Source organism: Mus caroli, unplaced genomic scaffold (genome assembly GCF_978045245.1).
Source record: "Mus caroli unplaced genomic scaffold, Mus_caroli_1 scaffold_21, whole genome shotgun sequence".
Taxonomy (NCBI): domain Eukaryota; kingdom Metazoa; phylum Chordata; class Mammalia; order Rodentia; family Muridae; genus Mus; species Mus caroli.
The window spans coordinates 8,759,759-8,769,758 of NW_028227276.1; positions in this window are offsets into that span (position 1 = coordinate 8,759,759).

The following is a 10,000-nucleotide window of genomic DNA, read 5'->3' on the forward strand; positions in this document are numbered from 1 at the left end:
ATCTCTCTGTCTAGCTCTGTCTCTCCCTGTGTCTCCCTTTGTCTCGCTCTCTATCTCTGTCTTTCTCTGTCTCTCTCTGTCACTCTCTCTGTCTCTCTCTGTCTCTCTCTGTCTCTCTCTCTGTCTCTCTCTTTCTCTCTCTGTGTCTCTCTCTGTCTCTCTTTATGTCTCTCTCACTCTCTCTATGTCTCTCTCTGTCTCTCTCTGTCTCTCTCTGTGTCTCTCTCTGTCTCTCTCTGTGTCTCTCTGTGTCTCTCTCTGTCTCTCTCTCTGTCTCTCTCTGTCTAGCTCTGTCTCTCTCTGTGTCTCCCTTTGTCTCGCTCTCTATCTCTGTCTTTCTCTGTCTCTCTCTGTCACTCTCTCTGTCTCTCTCTGTCTCTCTCTGTCTCTCTCTCTGTATCTCTCTGTCTAGCTCTGTCTCTCTCTGTGTCTCCCTTTGTCTCACTCTCTATCTCTGTCTTTCTCTGTCTCTCTCTGTCACTCTCTCTGTCTCTCTCTGTCTCTCTCTGTCTCTCTCTCTGTCTCTCTCTTTCTCTCTCTGTGTCTCTCTCTGTCTCTCTTTATGTCTCTCTCACTCTCTCTATGTCTCTCTCTGTCTCTCTCTGTCTCTCTCTGTGTCTCTCTCTGTCTCTCTCTGTGTCTCTCTGTGTCTCTCTCTGTCTCTCTCTCTGTCTCTCTCTGTCTCTCTCTTTGTCTCTCTCTGTCTCTCTCTTTGTCTCTGACTCTCTCTCTGTCTCTCTCTTTGTCTCTGACTCTCTCTGTCTTTCTCTTCCTCTCTCTGTGTCTCTCTGTGTCTCTCTCTCTTTGTCTCTTTTCTGTCTATGTCTGTCTCTCTCTCTGTCTCTCTCTGTCCCTCTCTCTGTCTTTCATTGTCTCTCTCTTTATTTCAATGTCTCACTTTGTCTCTCTCTCTGTCTCTCTTTGTCTCTCTCTCTCTGTCTCTCTCTGTCTCTCTCTGTCACTCTCTCTGTCTCTCTCTGTCTCTTTCTGTCTCTCTCTCTGTATCTCTTTATCTCTCTCTGTCTCTCTCTGTGTCTTTCTTTGTCTCTGTCTCTCTCTGTCTATCTCTCTGTCACTCTCTGTCTCTCTCTGTCTCTCTCGATGTCTCTCTCTGTCTCTCTCTCTCCATCACTGTCTCTCTCTGTCTCACTCTCTCACTTTCTGTCTCTCTCACTCTCTCTATGTCTCTCTCTGTCTCTCTCTCTGTCTCTCTATATCCCTATCTCAGTCTCTCTCTGTCTCTCTTTCTGACTCTCTCACTCTCTCTCTGTCTCTCTCTGTCTCTCTCTTTGTCTCTGTCTCTCTCTCTGTCTCTCTCTGTGTCACTCTCTGTCTCTCTATATCTCTCTCTGTCTCTTTCTCTGTCTCTCTCTGTCTCTCTCCTTGTCTCTAACTCTCTCTCTGTCTCTCTCACTCTCTCTATGTCTCTCTCTGTCTCTCTCTGTCTCTCTCTGTGTCTCTCTCTGTCCCTCTCTCTGTCTTTCATTGTCTCTCTCTTTATTTCAATGTCTCACTATGTCTCTCTCTCTGTCTCTCTTTGTCTGTCTCTCTCTGTCTCTCTCTGTCTCTCTCTGTCTCTCTCTGTGTCTCTCTCTGTCTCTCCCTGTCTCTCTCTGTCTCTTTGTCTCTCTATGTCTCTCTCTGTCTCTTTCTGTCTCTCTCTGTCTCAATCTCTGTCTCTCTCTGTTTCTCTATTTGTCTCAATCTGTTTCTCTAGTCTCTCACTATATCTCTCTCTGTCTCTCTTGGTTTCTCTCTGTAGGTCTCTTTCTGTCTCTCTCTGTCGCTCTCTGTCTTTCTCTGTCTCGATCTGTCTCTCTCTCTTTGTCTCTTTTCTGTCTCTGTCTGTCTCTCTCTCTGTCTCTTCTGTCCCTCTCTGTCTTTCTTTGTTTCTCTCTGTATTTCTATGTCTCTCTCTCTGTCTCTCTCTGTCTCTCTCTCTGTCACTCTCTGTCTCTCTCTATGTCTCTCTCTATCCCTATCTCTGTCTCTCTCGGTCTCTCTGTCTCTCTCTGTCTCTCTCTGTGTGTCTCTCTGTCTCTCTGTCTCTCTGTCTCTCTATGTATCTCTATGACTCTCTCTCTGTATCTCTCTGTGTAGCTCTGTCTCTCTCTGTGTCTCACTGTGTCTCCCTCTCTATCTCTGTCTCTTTCTCTCTCTCTCTTTCTCTCTCTGTCTCTCTCTGTCTCTCTCTTTCTCTCTCTCTGTCTCTCTCTCTCTGTCTCTCTCTCTGTCCCTCTCTGTGTCTCTCTCTGTCTCTCTCTGTCTCTATCTCTGTCTCTCATTCTGTCTCTCTCACTCTATGTTTCTCTCTATGTCTCTCTATTTCCCTTTCTCTGTCTCTCTCTGTATTTCTCTCTCTTTCTCTCTGTCTCTCTCTGTGTCTCTCTATGGCTCTCTCTCTAGGTCTCTCTCTGTGTCTCTCTGTCTCTATCTCTGTCTCTCTGTGTCTCTCTCTGTCTCTCCCTGTCTCTCTCTGTCTCTCTTTCTCTCTCTGTCCCTCTCTGTCTCTCTCTCTGTCTCTTTCTGTCTCTCTCTGTGTCTCTCTGTCTCTATCTCTGTCTCTCTGTCTCTCTCTCTGTCTCTCCCTGTCTCTCTGTGTCTCTCTTTCTCTCTCTGTCCCTCTCTGTCTCTCTCTCTGTCTCTCTCTGTCTTTCTCTGTGTCTCTCTATGTCTCTGTCTCTATCTCTGTCTCTCGCTGTCTCTCTCTCTGTCTCACTCAGTCTATCTCACTCTGTCTCTGTCTCTCTCTGTCTCTCTCTCTGTCTCTCTTTCTGTCTGTCTCACTCTCTCTATGTCTTTCTCTGTCTCTCTCTATGTCTATCTCTATACATATCACTGTCTCTCTCTTCCTCTCTCTGTGTCTCTCTCTGTCTCTCTCTGTCTCTCTCTCTGTCTCTCTCTGTGTCTCTCTCTCTGTCAATCTCTGTGTCTCTGTCTCTCTCTTTCTCTCTCTCTCTCTCTGTCTCTCTCTCTGTCTTTCTCTGTCTCTCTCTCTGTCTCTACCTGTCTCATTCTGTCTCTCAGTCTCTCTATGTCTCTCTCTGTATCTCTCTCTGTATCTCTCTGTCTAGCTCTGTCTCTCTCTGTGTCTCCCTTTGTCTCGCTCTCTATCTCTGTCTTTCTCTGTCTCTCTCTGTCACTCTCTGTCTCTCTCTGTTTCTCTCTGTATCTCTCTCTGTCTCTCTCTTTGTCTCTCTCTTTGTCTCTCTGTGTCTCTCTCTGTCTCTCTTTATGTCTCTCTCACTCTCTCTATGTCTCTCTGTCTCTCTCTGTGTCTCTATCTGTCTCTCTCTGTGTCTCTCTCTGTCTCTCTCTCTGTCTCTCTCTGTGTCTCTCTCTGTCTCCCTCTGTCTCCATCACTGTCTCTCTCTGTCTCACTCTCTCACTTTCTGTCTCTCTCACTCTCTCTATGTATCTCTCTGTCTCTCTCTGTCTCTCTCTCTGTATCTCTCTGTCTCTCTCTGTCTCTCTCTGTGTCTTTCTTTGTCTCTGTCTCTCTCTGTCTCTCTCTCTGTCTCTCTCTGTCTCTCTCTGTGTCTCTCTCTGTCTCCCTCTGTCTCCATCACTGTCTCTCTCTGTCTCACTCTCTCACTTTCTGTCTCTCTCACTCTCTCTATGTATCTCTCTGTGTCTCTCTCTGTCTCCCTGTCTCTATCTCTGTCTCTTTCTGTCTCTCTCTCTGTCTTACTCAGTCTATCTCACTATGTCTCTGTCTCTCTCTGTCTCTCTCTATGTCTCTGTCTATCCCTATCTCTGTCTCTCTCTGTCTCTCTTTCTGTCTCTCTCACTCTCTGTCTCTCTCTGTCTCTCTATATATCTCTCTGTCTCTTTCTCTGAATCTCTCTGTCTCTCTCTGTCTCTCTCTTTGTCTCTGTCTCTCTCTCTGTCTCTCTCTTCCTCTCTCTGTGTCTCTCTGTGTTTCTCTGTGTCTCTCTCTCTGTCTCTCTCTGTCTCTCTCTCTGTCTCTCTCTTTGTCTTTCTCTTTCTCTCTCTGTGTCTCTCTATGTCTCTCTTTATGTCTCTCTCACTCTCTCTATGTCTCTCTCTGTCTCTCTCTATATCTCTCTCTATCCCTATCTCTGTCTCTCTCTGTCTCTCTCTGTGTCTCTCTCTGTCTCTCTCTGTGTCTCTTTCTGTCTCTCTCTGTGTCTCTCTCTGTCTCTCTCTCTGTCTCTCTCTGTCTCTCTCTGTGTCTCTCTCTGTCTCTCTCTGTGTCTCTCTCTGTCTCTCTCTGTGTCTCTCTCTGTCTCTCTCTCTGTCTCTCTCTGTCTCTCTCTGTGTCTCTCTCTGTCTCTCTCTCTGTCTCTCTCTGTCTCTCTCTGTCTCTCTCTGTCTCTCTCTGTCTCTCTCTGTCTTTCTTTGTTTCTCTCTGTATTTCTATGTCTCTCTATTTCTCTCTCTCTATCTTTCTGTCTCTCTTTGTCTCTCTTTGTCTTTCTCTGTCTCTCTCTCTTTCTCTCTCTGTCTCTCTCTCTGTTGCTCTCTGTCTCTCTCTATGTCTCTCTCTATCCCTATCTCTGTCTCTCTCGGTTTCACTCTGTCTCTCTCTGTCTCTCTCTGTGTCTCTCTCTGTCTTTCTCTCTGTCTCTCTCTGTGTGTCTCTCTCTGTATCTGTCTCTGTCTGTCTCTGTGTCTCTGTCTCTCTCTTTCTCTCTCTCTGTCTCTCTCTGTCTCTATCTATGTCTCTCTCTGTCTCTCCCTGTCTCTCTCTGTCTCTCTGTCTCTCAATGACTCTCTCTGTCTCTCTCTCTGTATCTCTCTGTCCAGCTCTGTCTCTCTCTCTGTCTCCCTGTGTCTCCCTATTTATCTCTGTCTCTCTCGGTTTCTCTCTCTGTCTCTCTCTGTCTCTCTCTCTTTCGCTCTCTGTCTCTCTCTATGTCTCTCTCTATGTTTCTCTCTATCCCTATCTCTGTCTCTCTCGGTCTCACTCTGTCTCTCTCTGTCTCTCTCTGTGTCTCTCTCTGTCTATCTCTCTGTCTCTCTCTCTGCGTCTCTCTCTGTTTCTCTCTGTCTGTCTCTGTGTCTCTGTCTCTCTCTTTCTCTCTCTCTGTCTCTCTCTGTCTCTCTCTCTGTCTCTCTCTCTGTCTCTCTCTGTCTCTCTCTCTGTCTCTCCCTGTCTCTCTCTGTCTCTCTTTCTCTCTATGTCTCTCTCTGTCTCTCTCTCTGTATCTCTCTGTCTAGCTCTGTCTCTCTCTGTGTCTCCCTTTGTCTCGCTCTCTATCTCTGTCTCTCTCTGTCTCTCTCTCTGTCTCTCTCTTTCTCTCTCTGTGTCTCTCTCTGTCTCTCTTTATGTCTCTCTCACTCTCTCTATGTCTCTCTCTGTCTCTCTCTGTCTCTCTCTGTGTCTCTCTCTGTCTCTCTCTGTGTCTCTCTGTGTCTCTCTCTGTCTCTCTCTCTGTCTCTCTCTGTCTCTCTCTTTGTCTCTCTCTGTCTCTCTCTTTGTCTCTGACTCTCTCTCTGTCTCTCTCTTTGTCTCTGACTCTCTCTGTCTATCTCTTCCTCTCTCTGTGTCTCTCTGTGTCTCTCTCTCTTTGTCTCTTTTCTGTCTCTGTCTGTCTCTCTCTCTGTCTCTCTCTGTCCCTCTCTCTGTCTTTCATTGTCTCTCTCTTTATTTCAATGTCTCACTTTGTCTCTCTCTCTGTCTCTCTTTGTCTCTCTCTCTCTGTCTCTCTCTGTCTCTCTCTGTCTCTCTCTGTCACTCTCTCTGTCTCTCTCTGTCTCTTTCTGTCTCTCTCTCTGTATCTCTTTATCTCTCTCTGTCTCTCTCTGTGTCTTTCTTTGTCTCTGTCTCTCTCTGTCTATCTCTCTGTCACTCTCTGTCTCTCTCTGTCTCTCTCGATGTCTCTCTCTGTCTCTCTCTCTGTCTCTCCCTGTCTCTCTCTGTCTCTCTTTCTCTCTATGTCTCTCTCTGTCTCTCTCTCTGTATCTTTCTGTCTAGCTCTTTCTCACTCTGTGTCTCCCTGTGTCTCGCTCTTTATCTTTGTCTCCCACTGTCTCTCTCTGTCTGTCTCTCTGTCTCTCTCTGTCTCTCTCTGTCTCTCTCTCTCTGTCTCTCTCTCTGTCTCTCTCTTTCTCTCTCTGTGTCTCTCTCTGTCTCATTCTGTCTCTATCTCTGTCTCTATTTCTGTCTCACTCAGTCTATTTCACTCTCTCCCTGTCTCTCTCTGTCTCTCTGTCTCTCAATGACTCTCTCTGTCTCTCTCTCTGTATCTCTCTGTCTAGCTCTGTCTCTCTCTCTGTCTCCCTGTGTCTCCCTATTTATCTCTGTCTCTCTCGGTTTCTCTCTCTGTCTCTATCTCTGTCTCTCTCTGTCTCTCTCTCTGTCTCACTCAGTCTATCTCACTCTGTCTCTGTCTCTCTCTGTCTCTCTCTCTTTCTCTCTTTCTGTCTCTCTCATTCTCTCTATGTCTCTGTCTATGGCTCTCTCTATCCCTATCTCTGTCTCTCTCTGTCACTCTTTCTGTCTCTCTCACTCTCTCTCTGTCTCTCTCTGCCTCTAACTTTGCCTCTGTTTCTCTCTGTGTATCTCTCTGTGTCTCTCTCTGTCTCTCTCTGTGTCTCTCTCTGTCTCTCTCTGTCTGTCTCTCTCCGTCGCTCTCAGTCTCTCGCTATGTCTCTCTCTATCCCTATCTCTGTCTTTCTCTGTCTCTCTATGTCTCTCTCTGTCTCTCTCTGTGTCTCTCTCTGTCTCTCTCTCTCTGTCTCTCTCTGTGTCTCTCTCTCTGTCAATCTCTGTGTCTCTGTCTCTCTCTTTCTCTCTCTCTGTCTCTCTCTCTGTCTCTCTCTGTCTCTCTCTCTGTATCTCTCTGTCTAGCTCTGTCTCTCCCTGTGTCTCCCTTTGTCTCGCTCTCTATCTCTGTCTTTCTCTGTCTCTCTCTGTCTCTCTCTGTCTCTCTCTGTCTCTCTCTCTGTATCTCTCTGTCTAGCTCTGTCTCTCTCTGTGTCTCCCTTTGTCTCGCTCTCTATCTCTGTCTTTCTCTGTCTCTCTCTGTCACTCTCTCTGTCTCTCTCTGTCTCTCTCTGTCTCTCTCTCTGTCTCTCTCTTTCTCTCTCTGTGTCTCTCTCTGTCTCTCTTTATGTCTCTTTCACTCTCTCTATGTCTCTCTCTGTCTCTCTCTGTCTCTCTCTGTGTCTCTCTCTGTCTCTCTCTGTGTCTCTCTGTGTCTCTCTCTGTCTCTCTCTCTGTCTCTCTCTGTCTCTCTCTTTGTCTCTCTCTGTCTCTCTCTTTGTCTCTGACTCTCTCTCTGTCTCTCTCTTTGTCTCTGACTCTCTCTGTCTATCTCTTCCTCTCTCTGTGTCTCTCTGTGTCTCTCTCTCTTTGTCTCTTTTCTGTCTCTGTCTGTCTCTCTCTCTGTCTCTCTCTGTCCCTCTCTCTGTCTTTCATTGTCTCTCTCTTTATTTCAATGTCTCACTTTGTCTCTCTCTCTGTATCTCTTTGTCTCTCTCTCTGTGTCTCTCTCTGTCTCTCTCTGTCTCTCTCTGTCACTCTCTCTGTCTCTCTCTGTCTCTTTCTGTCTCTCTCTCTGTATCTCTTTATCTCTCTCTGTCTCTCTCTGTGTCTTTCTTTGTCTCTGTCTCTCTCTGTCTATCTCTCTGTCACTCTCTGTCTCTCTCTGTCTCTCTCGATGTCTCTCTCTGTCTCTCTCTCTCCATCACTGTCTCTCTCTGTCTCACTCTCTCACTTTCTGTCTCTCTCACTCTCTCTATGTCTCTCTCTGTCTCTCTCTCTGTCTCTCTATATCCCTATCTCAGTCTCTCTCTGTCTCTCTTTCTGACTCTCTCACTCTCTCTCTGTCTCTCTCTGTCTCTCTCTTTGTCTCTGTCTCTCTCTCTGTCTCTCTCTGTGTCACTCTCTGTCTCTCTATATCTCTCTCTGTCTCTTTCTCTGTCTCTCTCTGTCTCTCTCTTTGTCTCTAACTCTCTCTCTCTGTCTCTCTCACTCTCTCTATGTCTCTCTCTGTCTCTCTCTGTCTCTCTCTGTGTCTCTCTCTGTCCCTCTCTCTGTCTTTCATTGTCTCTCTCTTTATTTCAATGTCTCACTATGTCTCTCTCTCTGTCTCTCTTTGTCTCTCTCTCTGTCTCTCTCTGTCTCTCTCTGTCTCTCTCTGTGTCTCTCTCTGTCTCTCCCTGTCTCTCTCTGTCTCTTTGTCTCTCTATGTCTCTCTCTGTCTCTTTCTGTCTCTCTCTGTCTCAATCTCTGTCTCTCTCTGTTTCTCTATTTGTCTCAATCTGTTTCTCTAGTCTCTCACTATATCTCTCTCTGTCTCTCTTGGTTTCTCTCTGTAGGTCTCTTTCTGTCTCTCTCTGTCGCTCTCTGTCTTTCTCTGTCTCGATCTGTCTCTCTTTGTCTCTTTTCTGTCTCTGTCTGTCTCTCTCTCTGTCTCTTCTGTCCCTCTCTGTCTTTCTTTGTTTCTCTCTGTATTTCTATGTCTCTCTCTCTGTCTCTCTCTGTCTCTCTCTCTGTCACTCTCTGTCTCTCTCTATGTCTCTCTCTATCCCTATCTCTTTCTCTCTCGTCTCTCTGTCTCTCTCTGTCTCTCTCTGTGTGTCTCTCTGTCTCTCTGTCTCTCTATGTATCTCTCTGTCTCTCTCTCTGTATCTCTCTGTGTAGCTCTGTCTCTCTCTGTGTCTCACTGTGTCTCCCTCTCTATCTCTGTCTCTTTCTCTCTCTCTCTTTCTCTCTCTGTCTCTCTCTGTCTCTCTCTTTCTCTCTCTCTGTCTCTCTCTCTCTCTGTCTCTCTCTCTGTCCCTCTCTGTGTCTCTCTCTGTCTCTCTCTGTCTCTATCTCTGTCTCTCTTTCTGTCTCTCTCACTCTCTCTATGTTTCTCTCTATGTCTCTCTATATCCCTTTCTCTGTCTCTCTCTGTATTTCTCTCTCTTTCTCTCTGTCTCTCTCTGTGTCTCTCTATGGCTCTCTCTCTAGGTCTCTCTCTGTGTCTCTCTGTGTCTCTCTCTTTCTCTCTGTCTCTCTCTCTGTCTCTTTCTGTCTCTCTCTGTGTCTCTCTCTGTGTCTCTCTGTCTCTATCTCTGTCTCTCTGTCTCTCTCTCTGTCTCTCCCTGTCTCTCTGTGTCTCTCTTTCTCTCTCTGTCCCTCTCTGTCTCTCTCTCTGTCTCTCTCTGTCTTTCTCTGTGTCTCTCTATGTCTCTGTCTCTATCTCTGTCTCTCGCTGTCTCTCTCTCTGTCTCACTCAGTCTATCTCACTCTGTCTCTGTCTCTCTCTGTCTCTCTCTCTGTCTCTCTTTCTGTCTGTCTCACTCTCTCTATGTCTTTCTCTGTCTCTCTCTATGTCTATCTCTATACATATCACTGTGTCTCTCTTCCTCTCTCTGTGTCTCTCTCTGTCTCTCTCTGTCTCTCTCTCTGTCTCTCTCTGTGTCTCTCTCTCTGTCAATCTCTGTGTCTCTGTCTCTCTCTTTCTCTCTCTCTCTCTGTCTCTCTCTCTGTCTTTCTCTGTCTCTCTCTCTGTCTCTACCTGTCTCATTCTGTCTCTCAGTCTCTCTATGTCTCTCTCTGTATCTCTCTCTGTATCTCTCTGTCTAGCTCTGTCTATCTCTGTGTCTCCCTTTGTCTCACTCTCTATCTCTGTCTTTCTCTGTCTCTCTCTGTCACTCTCTGTCTCTCTCTGTTTCTCTCTGTATCTCTCTCTGTCTCTCTCTTTGTCTCTCTCTTTGTCTCTCTGTGTCTCTCTCTGTCTCTCTTTATGTCTCTCTCACTCTCTCTATGTCTCTCTGTCTCTCTCTGTGTCTCTATCTGTCTCTCTCTGTGTCTCTCTCTGTCTCTCTCTCTGTCTCTCTCTGTGTCTCTCTCTGTCTCCCTCTGTCTCCATCACTGTCTCTCTCTGTCTCACTCTCTCACTTTCTGTCTCTCTCACTCTCTCTATGTATCTCTCTGTCTCTCTCTGTCTCTCTCTCTGTATCTCTCTGTCTCTCTCTGTCTCTCTCTGTGTCTTTCTTTGTCTCTGTCTCTCTCTGTCTCTCTCTCTGTCTCTCTCTGTCT